General features: G+C 48.0%; 1 long non-coding RNA gene across 1 annotated transcript; it reads right to left on the minus strand.

Annotated features, from left to right (window-relative positions):
• Positions 1-758: 758 nt before the first annotated feature.
• On the minus strand, positions 759-4,506 carry LOC141583469 (uncharacterized). Its single transcript, XR_012516085.1, has 3 exons — positions 3,731-4,506; positions 1,382-1,483; positions 759-832 (listed from the first exon to the last, which is right to left on the minus strand). It is a non-coding gene; the product is annotated as an uncharacterized LOC141583469 (long non-coding RNA).
• Between the last annotated feature and the right edge of the window lie 8,021 nt (positions 4,507-12,527).

Genomic DNA, 12,527 nt, shown 5'->3' on the forward strand with positions numbered 1-12,527 from the left:
TGCACTACATGTTTTGCTATGGGTAAATGGTTAATTTCAAATATTGACGTGATTTCATCCATCCGGGATGAAATCCCTTCATCCATCCTTTCTTTGAGCAAAGGGTGTGTCAGTCCACATGCTAGGTTCTGAGAACATGCCTGTAAGCAAAAACAGATAAGGTGTCTCTGCCTTCTGAGCCCTCAACACAGACAGGGTGCTGAGACAGGAATATTCTCCTACTCTGTGTGCTAAGTCCGGTGATGGGGAATGCACTGAAGGCATCGAACCCAGCCTGGACTGAAAGCTAGGAAGGGGAAGTGGAAATAGATGCTGGCTCTGGAGGTGCCAGGCAGTGGGAAACTCAGGGAAGGACGGAGCCTCGGAGGAACTGGAAACAGGTTAGCCCCGCCTGTGCGGGAAGAGGCGAGAGGCAAGGTGAGCAGATCCCCACCTGGCTTTGCAAACCTTACTAGATCGTCTCTTAGACAGGCTAGTGTGCGGCAAGGCAAGGGCTTGTCGTTGCTGTTAAAATAATTTCACAGGGGAAAATCGGCTTTTTGGTAAAGATCCATTTGAGGGGTTTTTGTTTTTTGTTTTTTGTTTTTTAAGTTACATTGATGGAGATAGTGGGTCTTGTAATTTCAGGGCCTCCAAGGGTCTTAGTCAGGTTTTGACGGTGAGCTGCTTAGGGCAACAAGGAGTTATTAAAGCATTAACAACAGGGTAGCGAAATGCCCCCCTTTCTCTTTGTCTCACCCCTTTCCTAGGGACCTCCGTTCGTTCAGTAAACGCAAAGAGCGGGTGTGGCTGCGGAGATGGAGTTCATCCACTTCCTGGTTTTCTGCTCAGCCTGCGGGAGAAGCAGTGAAAGAGTCGGGGACTTGGCTGCTGCCCGGGCTTGGCCCACCGGTTTTCAGCCTTGGCTTGGGGTCCAGGGTCCTCCACCCAAGCTCCCGTCGCGGGGGAGGCCCAGGCGGGGCGAGGACAAACGCGGTGATCGTGAAGCTGGACCCTAGAGAGACCGGAGCCTGCTTTCCCACCCCGAGCGGCCACGACCTCACTAGGGTTGCAAACGGCATCAGTCCTCTCGGGGCCACCTCCTCCAGTATCTTGTTTGTGCCCTGGACCCGATTCCTCCCTTGGTGCGAAATCTGCAGGGACGTCCCGCGTCTGGGGACTCCCCGGGCGGTTTGCTGTCCCAGCCCGCCGCGCCGCGCAGAGCGCCCCGTGCAGCGAGAGCGCCCCCAGCACCCATTCCCGCTCGGGGCTCCCCACCGCGGCCCTTTTCCCAGGTCGCAGACACTCCCGCCCCCGCCCGTTCCGACGGCTGAGCGCACTTCCAGCCGGAAAACCTAAGAATGAGGTCGGGCGGCTCCCAAGGTCACCCTCCGCAGCCCACCTCCGAGCACCCCAGGGGCAATCTGTGCCGAGCGAGCGAAGGCCTCAGCGAGGCAGTTCCTCGTCGTTACTTCAAAACAAAGTGTCTCTTTTCTGGGTTGGGCTGTTAAGGAAAAACAAACAGGTAAAATCAGACACCAGCAGTCCGGACTCAGTAGGTAAAATGCCGTTGCTATTTATCCCGTCTTGCTTGCATCTCTGCTATCTGCCGGCCTATCTTTCTCTTTTTATGGTTTTCTTTGTTTGATCACACAGGGAGTATGCAAATGCATTTTCATTGTAAGAGGCTGAAACAATGCAGATTACAAAGTAAAATGTGAACACCTTATTGCAGCTCCCCTCCGCAGTTTCACTTCTCCTCGGTAAAACCACCGCCTGCCGTTTGGTATGTAACGTTCACTCCTACTCCATGCATTTACAGGTGTGTGAAAGTACACATTTGGAGATGCACCAATATAAGCTTATTGCATATATGCACATATGTACATGTACACATAACTTGTTTGCAGTTTTATGTCATGGAGATCATACAGTAAGGGTTCTTCAGATTGTCATTTTCATGTACTAATATGTCTTAAGGAGCTGTAAAAGACAGAACATACAGGTCTTTCAATGCCATAGCTCTGTCTCTTTCTGATAGCTGCAAATTCCAAACTGTGGATTTCTCATTTCTCATAGGTCATTTAATCTCCCATTATTGAAATTTCCGGTGTTTCTTTCTAAAAATTTATTTATTTTCTTTCTTTCTTTTTTGTTATGACAAACATGAAGCAATAATTATTGTACTAGTAATTTACTGCTGCCTAACACAATACTCCAAAACTTAGTGGCTTAAAAGCATAATAAATATTTGTAATCTCTCGCATTTTTTGCCAGTTAGGAATTTAGAGCTTCTTGGGTGGGTGGTTTCTGGCTCGGTGTTTTGCATGGGATTGCAGTCCAGATGTTGACTGGGGCTTCAGTCAACTGAGGCTTGACTAGGCCTGGAGGATCTATTTACTCCCAGGGCTGGTAAGTGGGTGTGGGCTGTTGGTGGGAGCCCTTAGTTTCTCCCACATGTGGGTCTCTCCACAAGGCTAATTGAGTGTCCTCACAACATGGTGGCTGTTTCCATTGTAGCCAGTCATTCAAGAGAGGAAAGTAGAAGCATAGGACCTTTTATGACCAGCCTCTGAAGTCACACATTGTCACCTTGGCCACATTAGGAGTAACTTATTAACTGTAGCCCTTTTGTGAAGGGAAAGGTATCAAAGAATTTGTGAACATATTTTAAAACCACTAGTATTAATCTTATACATAATCTCTGTGTAGTTGTGTGACTGTTTCACACAACTATATTCTAAGGAATATATTTCTAGAACTGGAATTGCTGGGTCTAGTGATATATGCACTTTTAACTTTGATAATTTCTCCTGTGTGTGTTAGAAACTGGTCATTGTCCCCCTAATATCCGTTTTCTCTTTTCTTCCTTTTAGCAACAAATCTCCTGAGTTTCAGGTGGGTATGAGTTGAGAATATATTTTCCACCTCCCTTGCTGCTACATGGGACATGTAACTAAGTTATGGCCAATGGGAAGTATTGTGTACAATTTCTGAATCAGGTCCTTAAAATAAGCTGTGTGCTGTACTTCCGCTTTCCCCATGGAGAAACCTATTCAGAGAACAGTTGTGGTGGTGGGAGTCAGCTTCCACCAGGCAATGCAGGTAATACCGTTGGGGATGGTGGTACAATGTATACAGAAAGAACCTGGGTCCCTGCGTAACCTTGTGGAGCTGAGCCAGTCTTCTTCCCAGGACTTTATACTAGCTTAGACTTTTGTATGAGAAAAAAAAAAATAAAGCTTTCATCTTGTTTCATCCACTGTTACTTATTGATGATTTGCCTCCTAGAAAGCTTCTCCAACAATGTATGAGTATCCATATCCCCCATCCTTGCCCATACTAGATATTATCAATCTTCAAAAAGTTATCAATCTGATGCCCCCCCTCAACTTATGACTTTATAATCTCCTTCATGGGCTACTGTACCAAATGCCAAGGGCAGGGTGAAAGATACTGACATAAAATTCAAGAAAAAAACCTACCACAATCTGTATTAATAGAAAACACAAAGATATAATGTTGCTTTCAGAAGTACTCATACATTCCCTCCAAAAGGCTCTGCAGGGGTGCTGTGCCTTCCCTCAAAGGCATCACAGCCTAACTGGGAAGAGGTATCTGGAAATAGACAACTAGCACTACAGAGCGGAGTGGTTTGGCTGCCCAATTCCTGGTGCTGACCCAGGGAGACTGAGGAAAGAGACTGTTCATGTCCCATCCCTGCCACTTCACTCTGTTGGCACATACTTACGGAGTGCCTTCTGCAAGCAAGGTAGTGTTGGTGAGGCTTGCAGAAGGGGCATCCCATGAGAAACTCTGCTGTACCTGGAGCTTCCTTTCAGAGGGCTGAGACAGATGACAATGGGCTGGGCTTCGGTTCCCTCACCTGGAGAGTGACAGGAACACCAGCACAGAACTCCAGGGCTGTTGGGAAGATGGAATGAAATACACATGTAATGGGTCACATCCACAGTGCCTGGACGGAACAATTGCCCTTAAAGGTAGGTGTTATAATGAAGAAAAGCCATGAAGGAGAAAGTCTGCAGAGTCCCCAAACTTTCTTTCTGTGCTTTCACTGGTGAGTCCCATAAACTTTGTTCTAATGCTGCCTGATATAGTGTGGATCTTTGTTCCTCCAAATCTCATGTTGGAGTATGATCCCAGGGTTGGAGGCGGGGCCTGGTGGGAAGTGTTAGGTCGGGGGCTGGATCCCTCATGAATGGCTTGGTGCCCTCCTTGTGGTAATGAGTGTGTTTTTACTCTATTAGGGCGATCTGATTGTTTAAAAGATCTGGCCGGGCGCGGTGGCTCAAGCCTGTAATCCCAGCACTTTGGGAGGCCGAGGCAGGTGGATCACGAGGTCAATAGATCGAGACCATCCTGGTCAACATGGTGAAACCCCGTCTCTACTAAAAATACTAAAAATTAGCTGGGCATGGTGGCGTGTGCCTGTAATCCCAGCTACTCAGGAGGCTGAGGCAGGAGAATTGCCTGAACCCAGGAGGTGGAGGTTGCGGTGAGCCAAGATCGTGCCATTGCACTCCAGCCTGGGCAACAAGAGCGAAACTCCGTCTCAAAAAAAAAAAAAAAAAAAAAAAAAAAAAGATCCTAGCACCTCTTCTTCTCTGTCTTGCTCTCTCTCCTGCCGTGTGACCTGCCTGTCCCCCCTTTGCCTTCTGCCATGAGTAAAAGCTTCCTGAAGCCTCACCAGAAGCTGAGCAGATGCCGGTGCCATGCTTATCCAGCCTGCAGAACCATGAGCTAAATAAACCTCTTTTCTTTATAAATTACCCAGTCTCGGGTATTCCTTTATAGCAATGCAAGATGAACTAATATCACTGCCGCCACCGAAAAACTCCTAAAAGATATCAATTCTTTCTCACCGAGGTGAAAATAATTGATGTAGTCTGACACACTACTTCTGTTGCATTTAACCTTTAGTGGAGAACCTGCCATGTGTTTGGTTAAATCATAGGGATGAAAGTCTAATTATGAAATTTCAGGCATCAGCAAATCTAAATCAGGGGCATTTGGGCCAATTGAGGGTGCTTCACTGATGCTGCTGAAATCAACGTTTTTAGGGAGCTGGCCCGGTCTTCTCTCCCCTTCTCTCTCTTCCAGCCCCTTATCTCTTCTTTTCTGTTTCTGCTCCCCTGACTCCCCTTTCTTTCTCTCCCTTCTCTCTTCCCTCCTCTCCTCTGTTTCCTCTCTGTCTTTCCCTTGCCTAAATGGCTGAGTCCCTGATGATTCAAAGCGATTACATTTCCATAGGCAGGTGTGTGTCTTGTTTAGTCACATTAAAAATAAATCACTTGGCCACGCGCGGTCGATGCATCAATCTGTTACTTTCCTCTGCTTTCCAGGAACAGATTGCTCAAAAACCAAACGACTGTTGGGTGAAATGCAAGTGGGGAAAGGAGTGAGATGAAGGGAACAGAGCCTTTCCAAACTCACCCTTCAGCCTTCCCACCCAATCAGAAAGGAAATCAGTCATGCCCACAATCCTGCCAATAACACAGTATAGTGGCTGCATTCTTTGGACCAATGACAGTGAGCTGTGGAAGAAATCTAGTTTGGAGAAGAGGCGTGGGGGCTTGTGTTTACTCAACATCTACTATGCATCAGGCCTTGTGCATCTGTTCTCTTCTAAAGGGGAATCAGGATCCTGGTTGAGGGACCCTGGACTATTTCACCTCTCAGGATCTCAGTTTCTTTAGACTAAAAACATTTATTCTTATTCTTAAAAAAATTTTTTTTTTTTTTTTTTTTTTTGGCATAGATGGGGTCTTGCTATGCTTCCCAGGCTGGTCTCAAATTCCTGGGATCAAGTGATCCTCCCACCTTGGCCTCCCAAAATGCTGGATTACAGGCATGAGCCACCGTACTAATTCATAGTCTAATAATTCCTTTCGGCATCAAAGACGAGTCCTGGGGTTATTCAGGCCTAGCTCCACCATTTTGGGTAAATTGCTTCTCACCTCTGAGCCTCAGTTTCTTCATCTCTAAAATGGGGATGGGAATCAAGATCAAATGAAATAATGTATTTAAGACATCTTTTTTAAATGGAGAGCTAAAGTGATGTTTAATCTTTACTTCAAAACATGCACATTTTCACATTCTTAGAGATTTTTAATAATTTTTATAGATTGAGTGGTGTTTTTCCAGGGTGTGTGTGTGTGTGTGTGTGTGTGTGTGTGTGTGTGTGTGTTCTTCTTATTCTTTATGAAAACAGTCTGAGGAAGAGACAGCTGAGGTTTTTTTGTAGTAATCTTGGCACTAATGAAAACCAGACCCTGGCCTCCATAAATGCTACTGGGCATTCAGTCAGGGGTAGCAAGTATCCCATGATGTCCCCTAGTGAATCAGACCTCCCCTAGCGAATCACACCACCCTGGTATGATCCCCTCCCACACTGAATCTGAGCTGGCCTGTGAACTGCTTTAACCAATAAAGTGTGTTGAAAGTGACGCTAAGCTGCTAGTGGTCTAAGTTTTAAAAATCCCCAAAGTTTATGTTTTTGTGCTTTGGGGATCCTTAAGTCCATATGTAAGAAGTGTGGTCTCTGTGCTGGAGAGATCACATGGGGAGAGCAAGCGGAGAAGGAGAGGCCTTGAGAATATATAAATAGAGAAAGAGAGGGACACAGGGAGGCCCAGCTGTCCCCGCTTCACAACGGAGCCAGGCCTCCATCCACCCCTCAAGGCACCAGCCAGGTGAGTGACCTATCCTGAATACTCCAGACCAGGCCAGTCCCCAGATGGCTACAGCCCTAGCTGCTATCATGTGCAACAGAAGAACCGCCCAGCTGATCCCAGGAGTGATAATAGAATGGTTGTCCTAAGCCATTCACTTTTGGAAAGGTGTATTACAAAGCAACAGATTATTGAAAAAGCTCGCTCTCTCTCTCTCTCTCCATATATACATATATATATATATGTGTGTGTGTGTGTGTGTGTGTGTGTGTATTTGTATATGTATATACACACACACACATGTATATATACACACACACATACACATATGTATAGGGAGTCTTGCTCTGTCACCCAGGCTGGAGCGCAGTGGCGTGATCTTGGCTCACTGCAACCTCCACCTCCTGGGTTCAAGCAATTCTTCTGCCTTAGCCTCCAGAGCAGCTGGGAGTACAGGCATGTGCCACCACGACTGGCTAATTTTTTTCTGTTTTTGGTAGAGATGGGGCTTCACCATATTGGCCAGGCTGGTCTTGAACTCCTGACCTCTGATCCACCCACCTTGGCCTTCCAAAGTGCTGGAATCACAGGAGTGAATCACCGCGCCCAGCCCAGCAGTATTTTTGAGCTTTCACTATGTACCAAATGAGCTCTCATTAGGAGGGAGACAGCAGAACGGCCCACAATTGCCTTCAGGAACTTAGTTTGAGCAAGAAGATTGTACAAAGGCAACTCCAAAGATTCTAGACATTTACTAATCCACACACAAGTGTGTGTGCTTGGAAGTGTGATGTAAACAGACTGTTTAGTGATGGGATCATTGGGGTTGGGTTAGGGTTAGGAACACTCCTACAGGGAGAGAGTCTTGAGCTGGATTTTGAAGCAAAGGGCTGGTGACAGCTCAAAGAATGGCTGGGGTTGGGAGTCGGTGGGGGGGGGCATTGATAGCAATATAGCAATAAAATAGGAGCATGTGGAGTGGAAGTTGAGAAACTTAAGTTTGTTATCAGCTGGACATAAACATAATGGGTCTCAAAGGAGATCTTGCCAAGTCAGATTCTAGACCTGCAGCAGGGACCTCAGGAAAGCTGGTTATTTCATAGGCTTCATTCTGTTTGGCGAAAACGTGACTTGCAAATGGCAGCATAATTCCTTTATAGATGCCCCTGATTGTGGAGTCTCTGGGGTGGGGGGGATCTTCCTCTTCAGCACCCATTGGAGGGGGCTCAGAAAGATGCATATAGCCTGTTTACAGAGGACCCTTTTAGGTCTCCTCCAAGAACCTTATCACCCCAGTGGATGGGGGTTGTAAGGGCCCCTCTGTGTGGCTGATGAGGAGCAGAGACAAGCTAGGGAAGCATAGCCCAGACCAGAGATAACTGGTTGGTAATGGGCAGATTAATAGCTCACAACTGGGATAAAGCGAGGCTGTAGCCACAGGGCAGGAATGACTCTGGGGTTTTCCCTGCTTTGCTTGTCTCCCTTCCTGTGTTTGATGGGGCTTTGACGCTCTCCTGCCTGGGAAGATCTGGGTTGTGCTTGAATCCTCAGCTCAGGGAGTCAGGGCAAGGCCAGAAGGTGAGGACCTGTGCTATGAAACGTGGACTTACAGGAAAATGAGCCATTCTGCCAGTCCCTTGAGGAACGTGGGTGCAAGTACAAGCTGGAGGGGCAAGGGACAAGTGGTTCCAGCTCTGGGAAGAGAAGGACTGAGGGGTCAGGAAGCCAGGTAGCTCATGATGGCATCTTTCTTCAAATTTTAGGGTGGTACCTTAGTTTGTGATTCTACCCAGTTTACGCCATTTATAATCTTAGCATACGCTGTTATCATTTTTCACAGTCACTGAGTTAGGTGTATGTTCAGTTGTAAGGAACAGAACTCCCCGCTCATATCGGCCTAAGCGATGTAGACCTTCCCTCAATCTACAAAGGATGGTTGAATGGCCACCACATACCAGGCGCTGTTCTAGGAGCTGGAAACAGCAGAGAGAAAAGCAAACTTCTTGCCCTCATGGAGCAAGAAGGCAGCCTGGGTCAGGGCAGGACCTGGTCACTGTCCTGAATGGCTTCTGCCTCACGGGCACAGGAGATCTCAGGATGTCCAGGAATCTCAGTCAAGACAAGAAGCAGGAGAAAGAGGTGGCACCTCCTTTCAGCAGAAGAGCAAAAGCTTCCCCGGAATCCCCAGCAGATCCTCCCTTACCATCACTGGAGAATCAGGCCTGTGGCTACCTCAGAATCTTCACGGTTAATCTGGTCACTGTTTTTCACCTGGGGCTGCCGAGAACAAGGGTTCAGTGTGCAAGGGAGAAGGAAGGGAGGCAGGTAGTCAGGGGGTCGGGCTGTCTCTGTGTTTGCAGGGGAGGCAGACACTAGAGAAGGTAAACATTCCATGGCAAATATATCATTGCAAATAGCAAGGAAATCGTGAAATAATTGTAAAACGGCATTGAAACAATCCAAAATATGACAAAAAGTCATTGTGTGGTTGCTGTTTCCTGCGGTCTTTCCAAGTAGGACATGTGAAGAGGGAAGGAAGGGTCCAGCCTCGGGGCTTTCAGACTGGCGGGAGATGACACACATGCATCTGAAACAACCTGTGCCCAGAAGAAGTGAAAATGGATCTGGTGGCAACCGAATGCACAGTTCACAGCAGTCATTGTCCTAGTCACTTTCCCTGCCTGTCCTGCCCACGCGCCTTCCAGGGAACACGCCCTGCTCACAGCTGCTAAACGTGTTGTCCCATGAGGTCCAGGCCCAGCCCCACCCCACTAAAAGGTGTTAAAAAGCAAGGAAGAGCGACTAAAAGATATGAAAGCAAGGGCGTGTCTGGTTCCATCAGACGATGGGACCACCCAGTCTTTTCACATACCAAGACTCATGTGCACAAATGTACCCTCCCCACTCCCGTTTCCAGCTGGTGAAGTCCCATTCCTCCTTTGATACCACCGCCTGCGGTCATCTTGCCCCCACCCTGACCTTGCTTCCTCTCTCTTTCATGCTGCCCCAGCATCTCATGAGGACTGTGCTGACATCTTCCCCTTGTATTGGCACCATGGGCCTGTGTGCTTCCCTCTCACTCAAGTGCTTCATCTTGGTATCCTCGTTGCCTGGCACAGTGTCTGGCATGAGGCAGACACTCAGTCAGTGCCTGTGGGGTGAAATAATGAATGAGTGATTCTCTAGTGGTGACAAAGTAGGTCTCAGCTGATTCAGCAGGGCCTTCCTCCCTGGGAGTTTAGCCTCAGTGCAGCCCTGGGTGGGGGGGTCAGGTGCTTTATGAAGCCTTCTGCCCTCTGCCCCTAAAGCCAAGCTTATTTCCTGCTCACTGTCACCATCATCCTCTTCACTAGAACTGGAATCCCCCAGGAGCCTTTCCTTCTTTCCTCCGCCAGAGAAGAGGAGCCCAGAGCCAAGGAGCAGAGGCTGTGGAGCATGGCTCGGATTTGATAAACAGGCAGGAGATTTCAGCAGCAATCAGGAGAGGAAAGCACATACATACATTATCCCCGGAATTCATAATGCAGCGCTAATGAGCTGGAGGGGCTGCGATTTGATCTCCATTGCACTCTTGCAGCCCGGGATCGTCAGCGTTTGGAGACGGACACAGGGAGGGGCGCTGCTGCCAGGCGCTCTCCCCCATCCTGCAGCCTGATGATCCTCCTGGGAAGGGGAGGTATGTTTATTAGGCCTCCAAATGTGGCTTGGTCACAAAGGACATGAAGATGAGGGGCTGCAGAGACCTCTAGGTGGCAGTGGGGCTCGGGAGGGGCACATACAAGGTGGGGAACCCATGGTGACCCCACTGCTGAATAACATTTCCCTGAGAAAGTCCTCACATCTGGAAAATTTCCAAATCACATTATCACTGAATTAGCATCTGTCGAGGCTTGTCATAGGCATGAACAACGATCAGCATTTATTAGACCTTTCTCTGTGCCCCAGTGCTGGTCATTCCCGGTTGTTACCTTATCCAATTCTCTACCTCCTCCCCCAAAAGCACACACTCACACCCATGAACACACACATGCACTCGCATACATTCTCACCCCCCCCCACACACACACACTCCCCATGGTGAGGTGGGCCTCACTGACCTTGCTTTACAGGGCACAGGGAGAACTAAAACCCCAAGCATTTCACGACTTCCTGTCATGACACAGCTCCTGGCATGTGCACCCCAGGGGCTTGACTCCCAGCACCCACGCTCCTCTCTGCATGTACTCTCTGCTGCTTCCCTTTTTTATTTTCTCAGATCACTTACTCTCTGCAGTGTCATTGTTTATTCATCTGTTTACTTGGTTTCTGCCTGCCCGCCTCCATAGAATGTAATCGTGATGAGGATGATGACAGCCAACACTGATTGAAATATACTACCTGCCACATACTGCGCTAAACACCTCATGTACATTCATTCATCATCCCCATTTTACAGGTGAGAAAACTCAGAGCAGGGATCTTGATTTTTCTGCTCAGTGTAGAACCCCAGCACCTTGAATGACAGGAATTCAAGAAACTTACCTGCTTAGCACCATGACATGCTCTAACATAGGGCCCAGGGATGAAGAATCCACCAGACAATAGCTCAACAGGACTCTGGGGATAGACCGTGGCTCTGACACCATTTAAGAGGCTCTGTCCTTCCATCCCGCCCCCTTCCCTTCACACTAATTTTCAAATGCCTCTTGTAAGCCAAACTTGCGAACAGAGAGGAATCAGATCTGGTTCCTACTCTCCAAGTAGACTCTAATTACAATTTAACAAGCAGGGATAACCTATGCATAAAAATTATGGTTAAGATAAGATTTAAAGTAATTTTAAAAACTAAGAGAAACAATGTGCTGTGATAATTTTGTCATTCATTCATTCGTTCATTCAAAGTGTGTTCACTGGGCTAAGTCCTGGAAAACAGGAATGAGTATGGCTTGAATCCTCATCTGATCAAAAGAAGCAGCGGCTTCTTCCCTCAGGGTAGCAAAGCCTTGGGTAGAACAGGCTCCTGCCACGCCCCTGCCAGCCACGTCGCCTTCCTTGCACTCTTGGCCTGCCCTAGAATGGGGCTTTCAGGGGCTCTGGCCTGTTGAGTAAAGCAGATCAGTGAAGTCCTCTCAGGCCTTTGGGTTAACTGTTCCCATTTAGTGTCCCTCTGGCCTCTTTCCTCCGTGACATCTGGCAAGGGCCCCAGACTCCTGGCCTGGTTGTTTACACATACAGCTATCCACAGACACCAAGCACTGTGTCCCCCGCCTGCCCCATTCTGCTGGGTGATTGATGGGACCACTCTTGCTCTCAGTCCCAGAGAGGTCCTTTGAATAATAACTTGGCAAAATTACCCTCTCTTTCTGCTTTCCCTGTCTCTGATTCATTTGCTTTCTAAGTCATTCATCTCTTTTGAGTTAAAAGAAGAAAGAGGGAGAAGAACGAGGAAGAGAAGGAGGAGGTAGCACAGAGGAACCAGGGACCATAAGCCCCACCTCCTCAATTATGCAAAGAGGGAGCTGGGAGCAGCTCTGTCACCAGCCTGTCCCATCTTAGTGTGACTTTAAGGTGGAGTACACCCTGCCAATGGATTTGTAGGGTTTGCAAATCCCACCTGATCCCTGGCTATGGAATGAAAACATGTGTGGGAAATCTAGAGCTGGGGGGAGGTGGGATCTTTCTAGGGCCCCTAAAGGTGTACCTTGAAAGGCAGCTGCCTGCTCTATCCACCTGTACCACTGGTCCTGTTTGCCTTCGGGGATGGTGGGATGCAGGCAAACAGGACCAGCAGAGAAGGTAAGGAAAGGAACGAGACGAAGGTTCAAAGAAGTCAAGGCAGCTTCCCAACACTTACTCTGACCACCAGGCACGCGGGAG

This window comes from Saimiri boliviensis, chromosome 2 (genome assembly GCF_048565385.1).
Source record: "Saimiri boliviensis isolate mSaiBol1 chromosome 2, mSaiBol1.pri, whole genome shotgun sequence".
Lineage (NCBI taxonomy): Eukaryota > Metazoa > Chordata > Mammalia > Primates > Cebidae > Saimiri > Saimiri boliviensis.